This window comes from Trachypithecus francoisi, unplaced genomic scaffold (assembly GCF_009764315.1).
Source record: "Trachypithecus francoisi isolate TF-2019V2 unplaced genomic scaffold, Tfra_2.0 Contig00529, whole genome shotgun sequence".
Classification (NCBI taxonomy): Eukaryota; Metazoa; Chordata; class Mammalia; order Primates; family Cercopithecidae; genus Trachypithecus; species Trachypithecus francoisi.
This window is the reverse complement of record NW_022680703.1, coordinates 5771-20972: the sequence shown is the minus strand read 5'-3', so window position 1 is coordinate 20972 and position 15202 is coordinate 5771. Positions and strand designations below refer to the sequence as shown.

At 43.8% G+C, this 15202-nt stretch overlaps 1 pseudogene; it reads right to left on the bottom strand.

The window, feature by feature from the left end:
* Positions 1–6349: 6349 nt before the first annotated feature.
* Positions 6350–14373, bottom strand: LOC117085171 (annotated as a pseudogene).
* Positions 14374–15202: the final 829 nt, after the last annotated feature.

The window sequence follows — 15202 nt, the reverse complement described above, 5'->3', positions numbered from 1 at the left end:
CCCACCACACCCAGCCTGTTCTCTGCTTTTAAACAGGATCTCAGGAATAACACGACCACTGAACAAAAAGCCTGTGACCTCGCCATGTGTGTTTCACATTTCTGACCACACCAAAGTCCACTGTAAAACATCCCAACTCTAATTCTGGGTTATGCAACCATTAAGACCATCCTATGATGACAGACAGTGCTTAGAATGTCTATACGCTATCAAACTTCCACATGCACACCTAGGTGCTCAAAGTCTGCCAGACTGATGAGTTATACCAGGGCTGTGAGATCAATACAGGACAGTAGCCCAGAGAATCAACCTTCCACCCACTTCTGATTTCCCATTTCCCTCCTCTACTGAGAAAGCCAGATGTTGAGAAATTCATCCCTCCCCAACCAGTATCTGATGACTGGGGATATTAAATTAACTTCAGACAACTGTGGTGGAGAATGAATGGGCTGATTTATGTAAAGTGTGCAGGGTGATGGAATAGTTTATATTAAAAAAATTAATCCTTGTGTTGTGCCTTTATCATGCACAAAAACTCCCAAAGACACAATCACCTCCACAGACTCTCTCCTCCACACCTCCCAAACCTGATGCCCACCACCCTCTTTCATGTACGGGACACCACTTCCTGCACAGACTACAAAAAGATGGTCACAATTCTGTACCGAAGTCTTACTGTTTTTAATACCAAACTGCCTAAAACCTCATTTCTGTTAGGAAGCTCCAGAGAAATTCTCCACCAAATGCATGGTAAAAAGTGCCACCTTTCTCAAAAAATAAGATATTTCCTTAGCAAAAAAGTAATTCCTGGGGCCTAGGGGGCAAGGCAAGGGAGAGCATTAGTATAAATACCTAAAGCATGCTGAGCAGTAAACCTAGATGACATGTTGATAGGTGCCGCAAACCACCACAACACATTTATACCTATGTAACAAACGTGCCATTCTACACATGCATCCCAGACTTTCAAGTAAAATAAAAACAATTTTTAAAAAAGCTATCCCAGAATACATACCTTCTGTCTCTAAGCCAAAGCTCTTCTGCAATTAGAAAAAAGAAAAACATTACGAGAGTCAAACCACACTGTGTCCTGTGTGCTCAGGTCTCTACTGCACTTGTTGACATTAGAAAACTCAATGGAAATAGTGAAAATAGTCAACACAAGGGCCCCAAATAAAGCCTACAGGACACGTGCAAAGGCCCAAGATTTTTGTGCCCGATTTTCAAGTTTATTTTCACTGCATATTCACCATTCTTTTCAAGAAGAAAGAACTTCCATGGAAAATGCTTACTGTCATAGAGTGTTTAGGTGAACCTGTCACCTACAAATGCCATCTTGAATTCATTCTTCTGGGTAATAAACTCTCATTTTCAGCTGCCCACAAAGAAATTCTGTAAGGCATCCATAATGTACATAGTAAGATTATCATATCTTACTGCAATTTATATGCAAAGCAAGAGAAACAAAATTCCCACCTCAGATAAACAAAAGACTTTACCTCAAAAGAGCCCAGTAACATCTCAGTTAGCATCTTGAGCGGATTCTCACACAAGTCTTCATCGCATTCTAGGAAACACGGAGTCATTGTCAGCACGTGGGGTGCACTGAAGGAACCTGTCAGGGAGACTCGGGTGCTAAAAACACGGGGCTGGCACATGTAGACAAGGGGGGTTAACTGCAAAAACGGAACTCCTGCCAGAACATCCTCCTGGTGATGAAGAAAGGTCAGTGAGCCCATCAGGAAAGCCATGAAAGACAGAGCCTTGGCAGCACACACACGCACTCCCAGTTTCATCACTCACCCACACCGTCAATATCCTTTATCAGCTTGAGATGTGGCCAAAAAGAGAAAAGAGTATGAGATAGAGTTATTTATTAACACAGTTAATTTTCCTGGGTATGGGTAGAACAGGGACAAGTAAACTCAAAATCCCACTTGATTTAGCTATTTATAAGCTCCTTATCTCCCACTTTCCACCAAGACATTCTAGATTTGAGAGGAGAGCTGACTCTTAGCTAAGTGGCTATTTTTGCCACGATGGGTGATAAGTCAGTCACTAATTTGTTCCATTCTTTGCTGAAGTGTTTCTCACTTCATCACCATCTATCCATGGCCAATCTGGTTTCCTGAGTCCTCTAAAAATTAATGTTTAGGCAAGTTTCAATCACTCTGTTTACCAAACCAAAAATGATTACCCCAAAGCTGAAGAGCACTTTATACATAAACTGGAAAAACAACAAACTAAAAAACAAAACCTCTTATTGGCATTTTTCCTCATTACCTAATTTCCAAGTGACCTGCATGTTTTTGATTGCTCTCCCTTTCCCTCCCCATTTTTCCCTCTTAAACCTTGCACTGAAAGGCACAGCAGTTTTTTTTGAGAAAACTGTCAGCAGCAGCAAGTCGCTTTAGTTTTGTTCTGAGTTTTAAGATAAAGCCTATTTGCAGGGTAAGTTCTTTTCGTGTGTGTGTTTTACATAATTAGAAAAAAATACACCTGGGGTAGGAAACAAATACTTGAAGTTTCCCCTTGAAAAATTCTCAAATATGTCCCATAAGTGCACTAAACAAGCTGTGCCCTCTAATGCTTCTTTAAAAGTATCAATATTTAAAGTAAAATCTTAGACTATTCAGCTATTTTGAAATATTTTCATTCAGGAATGTCTGATCTTCCAAATATGAAAAATTGACTCTTACCTGTCATTGTTAAAACAAATATTTTGAAAAGAAAGTTGATTGATCTATAGTTTAGTGCTTCAATATTTGCATGGTAGAAAAGCAGTTTTCCTGCCAGTGAAGTCCCCTTATTATACACAGCATCATGAAGAGCAGTGTTGCCGTAGACATCCTTAATGTTTAACATCATGAAGAACAGTATTGCCATAGACATCCTTAATGTTTAGATTGGCACCATGTTCCAGCAGAATAATGGAACACGTCTCTTCCTGGCAATGTACAGCCTATCAGTGTTAGATGAAAAATCAGACTATAAATTCTAAGAATTGAAAACACATATTCCACAGGTTTCACCAACCTGTTATATTTAAATGAGATAAATTCATTTTAATTCTATGTATTTAGTGAAATCTATTTCATGCCAAAAGACTTGGCTACTATACACCTTCATGAAAGGCATCCCGTTTAGTCTGTCACAGATGTCAATCTGGCATTTTCTGCTCAGTAAGAGAGTAAGCACTTCCACACAGCCATGCGCACAGGCCAAATGTAGAGCAGTCCTAGGAGAGTGAGAGTTTTCAGGAAACGAGTGCAAGATCTCAAAACCTACACTGGTTTATGTAACTGTAAACATTGAAGAGCATGTTATTCCTCTGCCTTCAAAACAAGTAATTTTCTATTGAAGAAAGTACAATATTTATTAGCTCTTATTGCTCACTACCTTAACGAAACAGCAGCCTATTTGGATAGAATGAGCTTGGTGTTTGGATTCAGTTCAACTACGGCTTGAGTTCTACTTGGAACTCAGTCACTTACGAGCTATTGCTTAGCCTTTCTGTGCTTCATTTTCCTCATTAATAAAATAAAGATGACAATAGCAGCTAGCTCACAGGACACCATTGTGATGCTTCAATGGGAATCTATGTAAAGTATTTAGGACCATTTCTAGAACAAGCAACAACTCAACAACTCAATAATTGTTAGACTGTTGTTTTTTTGAGACAGGGTCTTGCTCTGTCGCCCAGGCTGGAGTGTAATGATGTATTACATATATTTCATATATTACCTCACTGCAACCTGGAACTCCTAGACTCAAGTGATTCTCCTGCCTCGGCCTCCCGAGTAGCTGGGACCACAGGAGCACACCAGCATGCTCAGCTAATCATAAAAAAAAATTTGTAGAAAGAATCTCGTTTTGTTGCCCAGGCTGGTCTCAAATTCCTGGCATCAAGGGAACCTCCCATATTTCTATAGGACACATTCTGTGGGTTCTTGTTAACATAAATGCTGAGAAAAACAAAGTACATGTATCTCTATTTTCTAAAGGTATTTTAATACAATGGAATTGATGGGTAAAGGGCATATAATTACCACCAAATTATCTATTGAAAAGTCATCAGCAACTTAAACTTTAAGCAGCATAAGTACCACTGCTCTTTATTCTCACAAACAATGTGGATAGAACATAGTCTCATTCCTCTTTTAACTTAAATTCTTTTACGAGAAACACTAAGGATTTTTTCCTATGTACAAACGTAACTTGTGGAGCTGCAAAACAGTACTTTGCTCACTTTTAGAATTATTTTCTTGTGGATTTGATTTGAAAGATTTCCTTGTAAAATGAAGATGTGCTTTTTATCTGTGTATATATATCAGTAATATATACAATTCTTTATATGTATAGTTATATATAATAATATATATAATAAAAAAATTCCCTGTAGGATGAAGACACACTTTTCATCTGAATATCTATTTTTATATATATTAGTAAAAACATATACATAGTAAATATTTTTCAAGTATGTTATCTTTTGTTAATTTTTTTCTGACACACATGGGGGTTTTAATTTTTTTTTTTTTTGGAGACAGTCTCACTGTGTAGCCCAGGCTGGAGTGCAGTGGCGCCATCTCGGCTCACTGCAACTTCCACCTCCCAGGTTCAAGCGATTCTCCTGCCTCAGCCTCCGGAGTAGCTGGGACTACAGGCGCATGCCACCATGCCAGGCTAATTTTTTGTATTTTTAGTAGAGATGGGGTTTCATTGTGTTAGCAAGGATGGTCTCGATCTCCTGACCTCATGATCTGCCCACCTCAGCCTCCCAAAGTGCTGGGATTACAGGGGTGAGCCACCGTGCCCGGCCTCGGGGTTTTAATTTTTAGTTTGCTAAATCAACCTTCAGAATGCCTTCTTGTGAGGTCATTCTTAGGACGGCCTTTGGCAAAGTAAAATGTACCTTTATAAATAAGCATTTGTGTTTCCTTCTGGTACTTTTCTCATTTTGCATGTGTAAAAATTTCAATCTGTATTCCATCAGGAACTCATTTTTGTGACATAAAATTTCATTAGTTTTCTTCAAAGAGCAGGCATTGTATTAATAACTCAACCCTTCCTACTCATCTGAAATATTACCATTATCAATCCTTACATCTATATCTTACATATATTTCAGTGTTTCTGGATTTCCATTCTGTTCCATGTACTTACGTCTTTTCCGCTGTTAGTAAACAATTGTGGGAATTAATAGCACATGTTGATATCTAGAGGAGCAAGTCTTTTTCACTCCGTTATAAAAATTTTTTAATGTCATCACAATAGTAAGATAGACAGCAGGTGTCATGCAAAAATGATAAATCCTTGATATTTTCATTCGGTTTATGTAAAACTGATAAACATAGAAAGAGCTCATGTTTTGAGAAAACGGAGTCTTCCCATTCAAGGAACCCACCTCCCACTTCCAAGTGTCCCTCTGAGAAGCCCCAGTAAACAGCCTATCTACATGGGTGGATTCGGATGTAAAACCGACCCAGGCTTTTATCTGAGAACTTCTCGCCTACTGAACATGACTCACGGTATTTTTGACATGGGAATGAGTTCTCATTAGGCACCTCCGCGACCCCATGTTTTAAACGTGTATATGCTCAACTTTGTGAGTTAAATCACTCAAATTCTCCACCAAGAGCTCCAGGCAGGGAATTGCCAGCGATGGAAAGCAGCTGAGGCTCCGTTTGGCTCCGCTGCTCCGAGGATGCCCCGCACCCTCCAAGGGCCTCGTCTCTGGAGCTGCGGGGAAGCCGGGCCTGGGGACCCCCTCCCACCCCGGGCTGAGCCCCCGCCACCTGTCCTTCCCGTCGCAGGCATCCACGTCCCGGCTCCTGCGCGCCAGGCAGCTCCACCTCCATGGCGTCGCCCCTGATGGCCACCCTGTGGGTCTTCCGCAGTTCCGCCTCCCTGGTGTGGGACCCGGGACCCGCGTACCGGTGGTGGACGGAGCCCAGGATCGCCTGGCCCAGGCCTCTCCCGAAGCTGAAGAGCTTCCTCATGGGGCGACTTCTCAGATGCCCACCACCGGCTCCTGAGCCGCAGCGGCTCCTCGTGGCCTTTCCACCCTCACCCCAGCCCCAAACCCGCGATGTAGCTCAGAATCCGCGACCCAGCCCGGCCCACCCACCACAGCCTTCAGCAGCGACACTCGCAGCCTCCGACCTCTCAGACAGAAGGAGCCTAGCGAAGCCGTTAGGCGCGCGCCTGCCCCTCGGCGCCGGCGCGGACGCCGGAAGCAGCTCCCAAGCCCCCGCGGCCGGCGGGGGGAGGCCGACAGGGGGCGGCCGGCAGGGCGCGGCTGCAGGTCGAGCGCAGGGGCCGCGGGCTTGCGGGTTCTCCTGGGCTCGCCTGGGACGTCCCGGAATCACACGCGCGCCGCCCCCGCGGCTTGAGGGTCCGCCTGGCCATGACCCCCGCCCCACTCCTCCTCTGAAGAGAGATCCGGGCCGCTGGCAGGGGCCCTCCGCAGCCACCGGGGATGGGGCTGAGGGCCAGCTCCCGCCCCGGTGCAGCCGCCGCCGAGCAGATCTCCTGGCCTGGCGGCAGCCACGGCGACATCTGGCCCCGGTTCTGCGAGGCCGTGAGCGCCAGCGAGCTTGGGAGTGGCCAGGCGGCTGCTACGAGCAGGCAGAGGGCGCCCGCAGTTAGAACGCCGGGCCGCGGAGCATGGCCCGGGCGGCCTCTGGATGGCGAGTGCACCTGTCTTGAGGGCCTGCCGGGCCTGCCCCCGCCGGGCTCCTCCTCTGCCGCAGCTCGGGACCGCTAGCCAGGGGCCCTCTGCAGCCACGGGGAATGAGGCTGAGGGTGGGTTCCCGCCTCTGTGCAGCCTCCCCCGGGCAGGCCGCCTGGCTTGGCCGCAGCGGCTGGGACATCTGGCCCCGGTTCTGAGATGTTGGGAGTGCGGGCGGGCTCGGGGGTTGCCTGGAGGCTGCTGCCTGCACACAGAAGGCGGCTGCAGCTTGGGTGCTCAGGCGGGCTGGAGGAGCATGGCCTGGGAGGCCCCGGATCGCCAACGCGCCCAGACTGAGGGTCCCCAGGACGTGCCTTCCGCCCCAGTCCTCCACCGCAGGGAGTTCGGGGCCGCTGGCATGGGCACTAGGCAGTCACCCCGATGGGGTTGAGCGCCAGGTTATTAGTTCTCGCCCCTGTGCAGCCGCCGTCGCCGGGCAGAATGCCTGGCTTGGCAGCCACCGGGACACCTGGCCCTGGTTCTGCGACGCTGGGAGTGCGAGCAGGCTCGGCAGTTGCCAGGCGGCTGCTGCCTGCACACAGAGGGCGACTGCAGCTTGGGCGCCCAGGCTGCGGAACATGGCCTGGGTGGGCTCTGGAATGCTTGCGCGCCAGGCCTGTTGGCCCCCACTGGACCCGCCCTGCTCCTCCTCTGCTGGAGCCTGGAGCAGCTGGAATGGCCAGTCTGCAGTCACCAGTTAAGTTTTCTTATCCCACGCATACACACAAAAAAGTAACTATTATCTGAGGTAATTAACATGTGAATTGACTTCATTTTGGTAATCATTTCGGAATGAGCATATAGATATAAACACATCACACTGTACACCTTGAATATTTACAATTTTTATTTCTCTGTTATACCTCAGTAAAGCCGAAAAAATTAACAGGATTGAAAGGATAACTCCACAGTTCTATAGTAGTACTTGGACACTTCAATACCTCATTTTAATTAATGGATAGAAAAACCAGATAGAAGCTTCATGAGAAGTGGAAGACTTGAAAAACCGTATAATGCATTTAGAGCTAATACACATATACAGAACAGTCCACCAACAACAGCAGAATATACATTCTTTTCAGGCAGATATGGAACTTTCTTTTTTTTTTTTTTTTTTTTTGTTGAGACGGAGTCTGGCTCTGTCGCCCAGGCTGGAGTGCAGTGGCCGGATCTCTGCTCACTGCAAGCTCCGCCTCCCGGGTTCCCGCCATTCTCCTGCCTCAGCCTCCCGAGTAGCTGGGACTACAGGCGCCCGCCACCTCGCCCGGCTAGTTTTTTTTTTTTTTGTATTTTTAGTAGAGACGGGGTTTCACCGTGTAGCCAGGATGGTCTCGATCTCCTGACCTCGTGATCCGCCCGTCTCGGCTCCCAAAGTGCTGGGATTACAGGCTTGAGCCACCGCGCCCGGCCAGATATGGAACTTTCTCTAGGATAGGCCATATCTTCGTCCACAAAATAGGTCCTAATCATTTTTAAAAGCTTGAAATAATACCAAATATAATTTACAACCACAATGGAAGAAACAACAGATACATAAAAAATGAAAACTCGAAAATTCACAAATATGTGGAAATTAAAAAACACACTCTTAAACTATCAGTGAGTGAAGGAATAAATCACAAGGAAAGTTATAAAACATCTTGAGACAAATTAAAAACAAAAAATACCAAAATGTATCAAATACAGTGAAAGTAGGGTTCAAAGGAAAATGTATGAATATAAACAACTACATTTAAGAAAAAAATCTCAAATCAGTAACCTCATTCTATACCTAAGGGCAGTAGAAAAAAACAAACAAAAAAGACTAAATCCAAAGCTAGAAGAAGGAAAGAAATAATAAAGATTAGCACATAAATCAATAAAATAGAAGGTTGGAAAGCAGCAGAAGAAATAAATATAGCTAAAAGTTGATTCTTTGAAAGATCAAACCTTTCACTATATTGACTGAACAAAAGATGGAAGACTCAGTATTAAAATCATAAATGAAAGTGGCATCATTACTACCAACTTTACAGAAATAAAAAAAGGATTATAGGACTATACTATAAAAATTCTGGACGATGACATTGAAAAAACCCTTCTAGACGTTGGCTTAGGCGAGGATTTCATGACAGAGAACCCAAAAGCAAATGCAAGAAAAACAAAGATAAATAGGTGGGATTTAGTTAAGCTAAAAAGCTTTTTCGGCCGGGCGCGGTGGCTCAAGCCTGTAATCCCAGCACTTTGGGAGGCCGAGGTGGGCAGATCACGAGGTCAGGAGATGGAGGCCATCCTGGCCAACATGGTGAAACCCCGTCTCTACTAAAAAAAATACAAAAAACTAGCCAGGCGAGGTGGTGGGCGCCTGTAGTCCCAGCTACTCGGGAGGCTGAGGCAGGAGAATGGCGTAAACCCGGGAGGCAGAGCTTGCAGTGAGCTGAGATCCGGCCACTGCACTCCAGCCTGGGCGACAGAGCGAGACTCCGTCTCAAAAAAAAAAAAAAAAAAAAATGAACAAGACAGTATTTGATAGCATAACAGGGTGATTATAGTCAAAAATAATTATACATTTTATAAAAACTAAAATAGCATAATTGGATTGTTTATAACACAAGCTATAAATGCTTGAGGGGATGGATACCCCGTTTTTTATTATGTATTACTCATTGCACACCTGTATCAAAGTATGTCATGTACCCCCATAAATATATACACCAACTATGTACCCACAAAAATAAATTAAAAATTAAAATTAAAACCAAAGGGAGGAGAGTTTAACGAGGCATGTGTGACCCGTGGCTTGAACTAGCTTTTCAGGTTAACTTTGGAACATCCTTATCCAAGAAGAGGGGTCCATTTAGTCAATAGGAGCTTAGAAATTAATTTTTAGTTTATAAGTGGAAAAAAGAAGGATTTTTAATCCTGAGCCATAGCTCTCAGTTAATCAATCCCTGCAGGGAACCCTGTTCTTTACTCTGGAGATAAACACTAGTTTTCTTTTCCACATTTCAAAATGAAGGGAAACATCTTGAAACTAAGAGGTACAGCCTTATTAAATTTGATTTGGTTTCCATTGTAATTAATTTAATCATGTGTGTTCCAGAGTCTGTCTTCAGTCTTCTCCTAGTTCAGGCCCATGATCTCAGGCCCATGATAAATTTGCTCAGCTCCCTGCTCAACAGCAAGAAATCAGTTTGAATTATTTAAAAACCTCATTGTGGCTGGGAGCGGTGGCTCATGCCTGTAATCCCAGCAATTTGGGAGGCCAAGGTGGGCAGATCACTTCTTGTCAGGAGTATGAGACCAGCCTGGCCAACAGGGTGAAACCCCATCTCTACTGAAGACATAAAAATTAGCTGGGTGTGGTGATTCATGCCTGTAATCTCAACTACTTGGGAGGCTGAGGCAGGAGAATCCCTTGAACCTGGGAGGCAGAGGTTTCAGTGAGCCAAGATGGTGTACTGCACTCCAGCCTGGGCAACAGAGCAAGACTCTGTCTCAAAATAATAAATAAATAAATAAATACATACATACATACATACATACATACATACATAAATACATAAATAAACTCATTGTGCTTCAAATTTCTTTTGCATATCAACTTGCATATTAACTATAATCATTTTGTTTATATCCAATCCTGAGAAATCTTTGAGGACTAATTTCACTCTTTTCTGCCATTTTGGTAAACATACCAAATGCCATCAAACAAAATGCACAAAATTCCTGAGAAATACATTTTATCCTTGAGGAGTAGACTTGCTGTGTTAGAGGAACTCATGGTTACCAAGCTTCTAGTTTAATAAACATGACTAGAATACTCTGTCTTAATATGAGTAGCTAGGTACTCACAAGGCATTTAGAAGGATAATACTTATGGTCTGAAAATAGCCACATTTTTTAGCTGGCCACATATTACAATTGCAGAATATTTTTGGCTGTACAAGACATCTTCCACCAAGCCTCAAAAACATATAAATGTCCTAGGAGTGCAGCATTTTTTCGTAAAGATAATATTAATGAACTAGCTTAGGTCAACAGGTTAATGGTCATTGTTAAAACCAATAGCCCCAACTTTAGTGAGTACATCTGCACCTTTCAAGTTTAATTATAGCTCTTTCTCTTTATAGTTACTTATAAGTGGAGACACTAACAAAAGACAATGCATTCCTGCTCTTGTTTTCTGAGGATGTCCAACTCTGTAATGGAGTCATTTCTAATAAACTTGCTTCCTTCACTGTGCTCTCTGACTCACCTCAAAGTTTTTCCTGCACAAGATCTAAGAATCCTACGTTGTGATCTATATCAGGACCCTGTTTTCCAGCAACATCTTTCAGCAACACCATGAAGGGACACCAAGACAAGACCCCCACTCCAAGGAAAACAGTCCACACAGAATCAATCAGCTGGCAGGTGGGCCATCTTTTGGAGTCGTGAAGCCATTCAGGTGGGCAAGAACGATTGTCCACTATTACTTAAGTGAGAGGCCCTAGGGTATAAAGTTAGGGTGAGAGACTCAGACCAAAGTTAGAGACCTGGGGTGTCATACTCAGATGAGAGGCCAAGCTCACAAGGTTAGGAGCCCTGGGGTATATTGAGAAGAATGGATTTGGCTAAAGAAGATGTTTGCCAAGTTCTCTTTTTGGACTGTCCACCTTGTGGTCTCTGTCCCTCACCTGAGTGCTCTGCATCTTGTCCCCTTTCTGCTCACTGCTTCTGTTTTGTAGCAACCCAGAGACTGCCACAGGAAGGAGGCCCCAAACAGTTTAGCTTTTACTTCCTCAAGGATCCTCTGACTTTTAGCTGATTGCTTATTTAATTTGCCACTGGTCCAAGTGACACTGAAAAAAAGAGATGTCTCAGAACCTAGTATTTTTGTACCTTAATTATCAGAAAAGATCAGCAATAATCTCTCCATCATTATGACTAGGAGTTGAAATGTGGCATTTCACAGCCCTACATAATAAGATCAGATCTGCCTGTTTAGTGACAGCCTCTTTTATGACAACCCCCTGTAAACAGCCTCAAGATGGAGAATATAAGACTTTTTCTTAACAGTTTTCTCTCATTTCTTAATCATAAGATCATCTTTGATGAGCTGGTATAGGGCAGCTGGACCCTACTTTCTAAACCCAGCATGTCACTTTTTTCCTGAAAGAGCTTTGTTGTAGCAGTGTGAAAATCGACTAATACATTACAACATACAAGTTACAGCCTTCCCATTCCCCCCCCACCCCGCTCTTTTCTGCAGCTTAATTTGTTTTATAGAAGAGAAACTAAGAAACTAAATGGGAGGAAATACTTTACATACAGGCTTCTCTGATACTTGGTCAGGATAAAAAGTTAAAATTGGCTTCTATATGTTTGATGGAGGAAAAGACAAAATAGGGATGGCACATAATTGATTACCCTTCTAATGTAAGTGCCTCTTAATATTAGGCTTTTCTTAGCTGGGGCTGAACTCTCCCCTGCCAGTCCAAGTACCCCTTAAGAACACAGACTCCTTCCAGTTCTGGTGAGGTGTGCAACATGTTTTTAATTTCTTCTAGTTTTCCAGAGTTATCTAGTGTCTGGGCATCATCTTCTCCCTGCCCTTCAAGTCCTGTCTTACATACATACCCCACTCTCAAAACACCTGAGCTTCACCAGAACAACATGCGGTGGAGCCTCTTATCAGCTGGCAAAGTTGAATGTTTGCCCTCTCTGGGAAGTGACAGATGATAATAGGGACACTATATAGGTATACGGACCCTTTTTTATGTCTGAGTTAGCCATATGCAAGGAAAAACTAAAACAGCTTTCAGAGGTTCCAGGAAAATTCGTAGACAAATTTGAGAGGCTAACCTTGATGTATGATCTGACCAGGCAAGATTTGCATATATTTATGCTCACCTGCTGCATGGTAGAAAAGCAGTGTATTACGGGAGTGGCTAGAGCACATGCTAACAGGGTGGCAGCCTGCAACCAGGGACCTGACACCTATCAAGTAGGAGGCACAGCAGTGCCTGACTAGGACCCAAAAGAGAACTAGAATCTAGAAAAGAGAAATGAATTAGGAAGAAAGTGGGATATAGAGAGAAAAAATTATGATCATTTGACTCCTTGAAGGAATCAAAAAAAGTGTCATAAAGCTTTTTGATTTTTACAAAGTCTGGAAACTTACTCAGGGAAAAGATGAAAACCTAGCGTTATTACAAGGGTGGATAATTTAGACTTCGAGGGAATACACTAACACTGACCCTGACTCCAAGAAGGGACAGGCATTGCCAGGAGTTTATTTTTTAGCCCAGTCTGCTTCTGATATCTGCAGGAAGCCGCCAAAAGCAGCCTTAGCCTTCCAGACTCCCGTGGATCAGATTTTAGACTTGGATTCTGCAGTTTTCCATCACAGGAATAGGGCAGAGAAAACACAGAATAAAGCAAATCTCCCAAGAGGCCCAGCTTCTAGCTGCAGCCTTGTGCTCTCCACCATTTCAGAGGCAGCCCCTTAACCCCTGGCCCTCGCAGAGGAAGTGAGAAGGTAAAAGTCCCAGTCCGTGCCTCTGGGCCACTGTGCCTTGGTTATCAACCAATGTGCCTTCTGTAAGAAGGTCAGCCACTGCCGAAGGAAATGCACTGTGCTTCCAAGGGAGCCATCATCAGAGCCCAGCAGACTCAAAAGTGGTAGGGCCTGATACTTCCTACCTCTGCTCCCATTGGACTGTTAGCTATCGAGAGATGGAGGAACCTCAGGTGACTCTTGAAGTGGCAGGTAGGAGCATTAACTTCTTATTAGGTGCAGGAGCAGATGACTCCGTTCCTGATTCAATACAATGGACTCCCGTCTTCTCATGATGGCCAAGCCCAAAAACACTGCTTTTCGCATCTTCTAAGTTGTCTTCCAGGGGCTCTGGGTTTCTCATCTGCCTTTTTAGTACTGTCTGAATACCTGACCTCTTACTGGGGAGAGGTTTATTGACTCAGGCCAAGTGATGGTCACCCTCACAGATCATAAAGCATAGAAAGTGTTACTTTTGTTCCTGACCCCTCAGGGGAAAAAAAAGTTAAGAATGAACTGTCACATTTACCACCTGAGGTGTTGTCTCAAGTAAATCTTGAGGTTTGGGCCACACAGGCTCTGGGAAACACACTAAACCCCTCCCCCATTCAAATCCAACTTGAGCCTCGTGCTCCTCACCCTCGAGGATTTATTTTTTATGTCTCAAAAATAAATAAACCATCAGATCCCATGAGGCTTATTCACTGTCACAAGAACAGCATGGGAAAGACCCATCCCCCGATTCGATTACCTCCCACTGGGTCCCTCCCACGATATATGGGAATTATGGGAGCTACAATTCAAGATAAGATTTGACTGTGGACACAGCCAAAGCACATCACAGGTTTTGAAACAAATTTATTTAGGAGGCCAGACTTAAGAGAGATGAATCCCTTGACCATCCCAAGGAAGGGTGGTTAACGGAGGCAAGTTGTTTTATGCACAGGAAAACAGAAGGGCTAGATATGCTATTATTAGTCAGCACAAGAGAATCGAGGCACAAGCCTTGTTGGCCTCTACCTCAGCTCAAAACGCCGAGTTAATTGAACTTACTAGGCCCCTGCAGTTGGGAAAGGATTTGAAAGTTAAATACTTTACCTTTAACTCCTCGACAATACATTTTAGGGTGAGAACCATGAGGGGAAATTCAATCCCTTATTGCCAAATTCTTGCCTATGAGTTACCAAGGCCGTGAGAGTCTCCTTACAATACTCACACATCACCAGATGAAAAGCCTAATGGCATGAGTTACAATACTCACACATTACCAGCTTCCAAATTCTTGCCGTGTGAGTTACTAAGGCCATGAGAGTCTCCTTACAATACTCGCATGTTACCAGATGAAAAGCTTAATGGCAAGTACAGATTTGTCAGAAACCTTAGAGCATTAATAAATGCAGTTGTCTCCATACACCTCATTGTCCCCAATACTTACCAAGTCCCAGGGGATGCAAGCTGGTTTACACTCTTAAATCTGAAAGACACATTTTTCTGCCTCTTAATGTGTCCAGATTCATAATATGTTTGCCTTTGAATGGACTCATCCAGATACACATTCAGCCTAAAAACTAACCTGGACAGTCATCTCTGAAGGGTTCTGGGATAGCCCCCACTTATTTGAAAATGCTCTAGCTAAGGACTTAAGAAATCTACAGTTGGAAAGACACACAATTATTAGTATGTAGGTGACTTGCTCATTGCTAGCCCAACTAAATAAGACTCACATTATAGTACTGTTAAGTTGGTAAATTTCCTGGGAACTTGCGGATACAGGGTATCACCATACAGGGCTCAGATTTTGACTCAAAGACTTAAATATTTGGAATCTACCTTAACCTCTAGAACTGATCAACATCCCTAGAAGATAAAAAAGTTATTTTAGTCATCCAAGGATCCCAGTCCAACAAATGACTGTGGGCTTTTTTAGGAGATGTCTGGGTACTGCTGCT